Source organism: Scleropages formosus, chromosome 13 (assembly GCF_900964775.1).
Source record: "Scleropages formosus chromosome 13, fSclFor1.1, whole genome shotgun sequence".
NCBI lineage: Eukaryota > Metazoa > Chordata > Actinopteri > Osteoglossiformes > Osteoglossidae > Scleropages > Scleropages formosus.
The window spans coordinates 29,517,963-29,524,702 of NC_041818.1; positions in this window are offsets into that span (position 1 = coordinate 29,517,963).

Consider the following 6,740-nt stretch of genomic DNA (forward strand, 5'->3'; position numbering starts at 1 on the left):
GGGTGCTTTGATTTCCTCCCACAGTGCAAAGGCGTGCTATTTAGGTTCACTTATAGTGTGTGAGTGACAAGAGTGTATGTGTGTGTGTGTGTGTGTGTGTGTTCCACTGATGAATGGATGAGTGACCCAGTGTAATTAGTGTATCTAGCAGTGTAAGTCACCTGGGTGAATAAGGTGTGTGGGCTGATGATACTGCATAGAGTTCATTGGAAGTTGCTTTAGACAAAAGCGTCTCCTAAATAAATAAATGTGATGTTGAATAAAATATAATTTACACTTGGGTGCCATGGTTAGAAGGGTAAAAACAAAAAAAATTAAAGCCAAATTCAGTAACACTTGAGGCACTGTTAACAGAAATGTGGTCCGACTGAAAAGAAGGAAGCGTTAGTCCTACCTTGGGCTCATGAGCTGGTGAACTGCTGTAGACACGCAATGTTTTGATGCGCGTCGCAAAGTAGCGCCTGTTTATTACAAATCTGTGTAACTCAAATTTTTATTATAATAGGCTTCACGGCGGGTGGGTCGCAACTACGGGTTGTATGTAAGTCGGATGTTCGTAACCCGGGGACTGCCTGTGCTGATCAGTACTGGAGTGAAGTTGTTTAAAGAGCCTTTTCGCAAATTCAGATTTGCACTTTCCTCTTTACACTCTGTTCTTGACTTTCAGCCCCTTGCCTGCCTGCTTTTCACCATGTTTTTACAGCGGACGGTTTCCTGTGGTTCTGGGTGCCTTTTTGTCTATGGCCAAAGAGCGGTGGGCCGGGTCCACGGGCTGCACGTCTGCACAACTGCCGTGGCCACAGTCTCGCATTGCACCTTTAAAGCCAAAAGCGAGCAGCATTGCTGAAATTGTACTGTAATATTTGTAGAGGAAGAGCTGGATTGTACTGACTTTTAATTAATATGCATAAAATGTATATACTGTAAAAAAAAAGTGTGTGGAACTAATTAAGGTAAAGAACATTAAATGTGGTTTGCATGACAGATATGTGCTTTGTTTTATAGCCTTGATTTTGAAGACGTGTTTGAGTTGGAAGTGCACGTTGACTTAGTGTTGGGGTTAGGGGTTAGCGTTACACTTCACCTGTACACTGGAAATGTAATGATCCTTACAAAATATGCGTATCACTGCAGGAAATATACCTTTTTCCAGATGTTTGCTGGACTGCAATTTTCTGTTTTTCATTATTGGAACATACAGCCATGGTCAGTATGAAAAGTGAAAGGTGAGGCTCTGAGGCAGTTTGAACACTTTGCAGTAACATGGCATTCTCCTTCCTGGGAGGTCTTCCTGGGGAACCACGATGGCGCCCTTGCGCTGCTCACAGACACCAACAATTACAGAACCATTTGTCCTATATGACGAGAGGTGATGTGGTGAAGGACAGAGTGCGCCAGGGCAGAGAGACCATCATCCAGGACCATTGGAAGAATTTCCTTAAGAACAAGAGCCCTTCATGACGGAGAATGAGCTGAGATGAGCTCTGAAGTCCCTGCTGCTGGAACAGACGGCATCGCTACGGAAACGTGCCCAGCGCATTCAGAAAGACGTATTCCCGTCCCACGCCGAAGACAAGGACCGGGAGCGAGACGACGGCAGCTCCCGTTTCCGTGTGCTCTTCTAAGGCTCTTACATCGATGGCGCTTGAGACACACTTCATCGAGATGTTGCTGTGAACATTTCACACATTAGCTGTTTTCTATAGTCTGCATTTGGCTCCACTGGTGGCTCCAGATGCTTGTCCTCCTGTGACCCGCAGGCTGTGCTGCGTGGCCCTGTCATGCCGTTTCCTCCTCCGACAGTCCTCAGCTCCCCAGAATTCCACCACGGAACATCCAACCATCCTTTCCTTTTAACATGCTGATGATCTGACAATTTTGTTCGAAGCAACTTACCATGTTTTTACTGCAGTCACTCTGGTAACTATACCTGGACTGAGGGTATTACAAGAGGAGAAGAGTGTGGGATTTGAACCTGCAACGTTCCCATTGTGATATCAGGTCCTTAACTGTTACCCGTCCTGCTGCCGTCTAAGCTGTAAAACATCTGTAGCCTCAAGTTCAGTTGAAACGAATGGCACCGAAAAGTTAACGCTTCCATGGTGTCGTCCCTGAGAGCGACGGGAAGTAGAGTGAAAGTGGCCTCTTTGCCTGCGACCCGACACAATGGTGCAGGAGGAGCCGGGGTCAGCGGGGTCGTCGTGCCGGATGCGCTGGGAGTCGAACCTGCGGCACCGGGACTTTCCATGACCTCGGTTTTTGCAGCCTTCAGCTGGAGCACGTTGCTGACCTCGCAGCCAGGCTGCGCGCACGTGTGTGTGTGTGTGTGTGTGTGTGTGTGTGTGTGTGTGTGTGTGTGTGTGTGTGTGCGCGCACGTGCTGGGACGAGTGGATTGTGGGAAAAGAGCGAGAGACACTAAAAGCGAGGAGCTGGGAGGACGAGAGGAGCAGCCGACGTCCGCGGAGCAGCAGTGCGACAAAGTGAAGGACCTGTTAACTGCAGTACGGACTCATCAGGGTGTGAGAGAAATAGAAATAAAAACGCAATATAGCGGTAACTTATGCGCGCGCGCACACACACACACACACGATGAGAGTTTTGCGAGCAACCTGCTTGTCCTGCCCCTTCGCCTGCTCACATCCACTTGGGGCTCCCAGCACCAACACGCGCCAACGCAGGAGGAAGAGGAAAACGGAAGGCACCAGAGGAACCAGAGGAGGAGGCGGGACACTGGAAGACGGGAGGTCGACGGAGGAGCAGTTGGTCACGGCAGAGGAAGAAGAGCGACCGCGTTTTCCAAGCACATGAAGCGGGCCACGTGCAGGAGAACTGCTCTTTTCGGGAGCAGCGCCGCTCTCGGCACACGTGACTCCCGCACGCCGTAGCTGCCAAGTTCACGGTGAACGACTCGCGAGGGTGCGATTGACCACATCTGCCAGGAGGGGGCTCTCCCTCCGTTTCTTCTCTCAGTGGGGGGCGGGGCCACGAGGGGTTGAGGGGGGCAGGAGGACGACTGCGTGTCTCACGGAGGCACGGTGGGACGTGGCCTCCGCGCTAATACGAGGACAGAGAGGGACGAAGGAGGCGAGACGGACAGCGCATGCAAGGAGGGCGGGGCCATCGGGGGGACCAGGTGCAAACAGGGGTGGATGGTGCAAATTGCGGAGACTGGCAGCATGAGGTGGGAGGAGGGCGACATGACTCTGCAGTACAGCGATGGTCCGGCTGGGGAGGACAGGCTACCTGGTCGCCATGGTGACCGTGAGACTACTGCAGAGAGCATGAGGAGGTGAACCGCTGCAGAGCCGAGAAATTCGCTGCACACCGAAACAAAGCCGCCTGGGCCATAGGTGGCATCCAGCAGCGCCCCCTACAGGCCGCCCCCTGAACGGGCGACGTTCAAACCCTGGCCGTGACTCGCACCTTTTTTGAACCCGATGCTTTCATCAGAACTGTGCAGCAGCCTCAGCGGCCAAATTGATTTGAAACACAAAATTCACCAATATTTACATATCTTTACATATGTTTGAGACACACAGCTTCGCCTGAAAGGACGTGCAAATAGAGACGACCGACAGGCGAGACTGCGTGCGTGAAACAGAGGTTCTGTTGTACCGCAGCTTGGCCCCACCCCCACTGCCCCCCAGCCCAAGGAAACAATTAATCCAGAGAGGAGGTGGGAAAACAAACTTCTCTGTGTGAGTCAACAGAGTGAGATGAGATGAGGGAGCAGCTGAGAAAACAGCGGCCGAGCGAAGTGGGGAGCGGTGGGTGGAGGGGCCTTGGGAATTTATGCAAAACCATAATTCGTATGAGGGGCAAATGACAAAGGGAAATATGAAGGGAAATGTTTGCATACGCATTGAGACATGCAAGTCTGGATTGGTGGCACTACTCTGACCTTTGACCCCCCGGCACACGCACACACACGGCACACTCTGGGTTCATGGATGCTGGGGTGAATCATGCTCTACACAACCAGGGAAGCACTACCTGGTCACCGAAACCCCACCTGCACCGGTGTACGCAACCGGTCCTTCACACCTGTACGCACCTTCCTGATGGCGCCCCCTGCAGGACACACAGCTCAGTTATTCCGCCGAGCTGCGTGTCGACCGGCCTCCTCCACGACGGTGTGGTGTGAAAAATTGTTTGTTCAAGTAGTTAATATTTCCAAGTGATTAATATGTTCTAATGTGATGCAAGAGTTAAGATGTTCAGGAAACGAATGCTGTCTGTATAACGCAATGGAGAAACGATGATACGGAAAAACGAAACGCAAAGAAAGTTTGACCTTTAGGACGCGTCCCGACACGTTTCTTAAACCGGGACAAATTGTTCGGACTAAAGATCACTTTTGTGTCGGATGAGAGGGAAGTTTCGAAAGTGTTGCTATGCCTTATGACGACGTATGTATGAGCTTGCAAACAAAAGGAGGCAACGCAAACCGATTGGAGAGACAACCAGCCTCTCCTATCGGTTCCAGAAAAGGAAATATCATTTCTTTTACAACAGGCTCCTGTGTGCGTACAGACACGCACACCAAAGCACTAGAACCTGGAAGTTAGGGAAATCAGGTGGGGTTCTCAGGTGTGCAATGCCCTGCCAGCAACAACGGCTGAACACGTCTTTGCTCTTCATCGCTTGCCGTCTCTTGTGTTCAGTAGAGTGGCTTTCAAGGCAGAAGAAAAATGAAAGATATTACAATAAATTCTTAGCTAAAAAGAGAACATGTCATTTACTAAAAGTGCAAAAATGAATCTGAATGTAAATAAATAAAAGTCAATGTTCATCTCGTTTCCACCTTCTTGCTCAAGGTTTATCACTGCGAGCGGAACTGAAAAGAGTTTCACTGTAAGACGAAGACGACGTTTAGTTTCCGTTCAGTTTCCATTTGATTTTCGTGCACTGTTTCCGTTTCGTTTCGGTTCTCTGCTTCCCCTTCTTTTCCGTTCACTGTTTCCGCTTCTTTTTCGTTCAGTTTCCGCTTCGTTTCCATTCAACTTCAGCTTCTTTTCCGTTCTCTGTTTCCGCTTCTTTTCTGTTCAGTTTCCTCTTCTTTTCTGTTCACTGTTTCTGCTTCTTTTACGTTCAACTTCCGCTTCTTTTCCGTTCAGTTTCTGCTTCTTTTCCATTCCGTTTCTTCTTTTCCGTTCACTTTCCGCTTCATTTCCATTCAACTTCAGCTTCTTTTCCGTTCTCTGTTTCCGCTTCTTTTCTGTTCAGTTTCCACTTCATTTTTGTGCACTGTTTCCGTTTCGTTTCAGTTTGCTGTTTCCACTTCTTTTCTGTTGACTGTTTCCGCTACTTTTTCGTTCAGTTTCCGCTTCATTTACGTCAACTTCCGCTTCTTTTCCATTCCGTTTCTTCTTTTCCGTTCACTTTCCGCTTCTTTTCCGTTCAACTTCCGCTTCTTTTACGTTCAACTTCCGCTTCTTTTCCATTCACTCTTTCCATTCTCCATTTCCGCTTCTTTTCCGTTCACTGTTTCTGCTTCTTTTCCATTCAGTTTCCGCTTCTTTTATGTTCAGCTGCCGCTTTTTTTATGTTCAGCTTCCACTTCTTTTCCATTCCCAGTTTCTGCTTCTTTTACGTTCAGTTTCCGCTTCTTTGTTGTTCACTGTTTCCACTTCTTTTCCGTTCAGTTTTCGCTTCTTTTCTATTCAACTTCCATTTCTTTTACATTCAACTTCCGCTTCTTTTCCGTTCAGTTTCCACTTCTTTTTCATTCACACTTTCGTTCACTCTTTCCGTTCTTCGTTTCCGCTTCTTTTCCGTTCACTGTTTCCCCTTCTTTTCCATTCAATTTCCGCTTCTTTTATGTTCAGCTGCTGCTTTTTTACGTTCAGCTTCCGCTTCTTTTCCATTCCCAGTTTCCGCTTCTTTTTTGTTCACTGTTTCCGATTCTTTTCCGTTCAATTTCCGCTTCTTTTTCGCTCACTGTTTCCGTTTCGTTTCCATTCTTTGTTTCCACTTCTTTTGTGTTCAACTTCCGTTTCTTTTCCGTTCAGTTTTCGCTTCTTTTCTATTCAACTTCCGTTTCTTTTACATTCAACTTCTGCATCTTTTCCGTTCAGTTTCCACTTCTTTTCAATTCAGTTTCCACTTCTTTGTCGTTCACTCTTTCCGTTCTCCGTTTCCGCTTCCTTTCTGTCCAGTTTCCGTGTCTTTTCCATTCAACTTCCGCTTCTTTTCCATTCAGTTTCTGCTTCTTTTATGTTCAGCTGCTGCTTTTTTTAACGTTCAGCTTCCGCTTCTTTTCTGTTCTCTGTTTCCGATTCTTTTCCGTTTAGTTTCCGCTTCTTTTACGTTCAGCTTCCGCTTCTTTTCCATTCTCTGTTTCCGCTTCTTTTCCATTCCCAGTTTCTGCTTCTTTTACGTTCAGTTTCCGCTTCTTTTCCGTTCTCTGTTTCCGATTCTTTTCCGTTTAGTTTCCGCTTCTTTTCCATTCCCAGTTTCTGCTTCTTTTACGTTCAGTTTCCGCTTCTTTTCCGTTCTCTGTTTCCGATTCTTTTCCGTTTAGTTTCCGCTTCTTTTACGTTCAGCTTCCGCTTCTATTCCATTCCCAGTTTCTGCTTCTTTTACATTCAGTTTCCGATTCTTTTCCGTTCAGCTTCCCCTTCTTTTATGTTCTCTGTTTCCGCTTCTTTTCCGCTCAGTTTCCGCTTCTTTTTCGTTCACTGTTTCAGTTTCATCTCCGTTCTCTATTTCCGCTTCTTTTCCATTCACTGTTTTCACT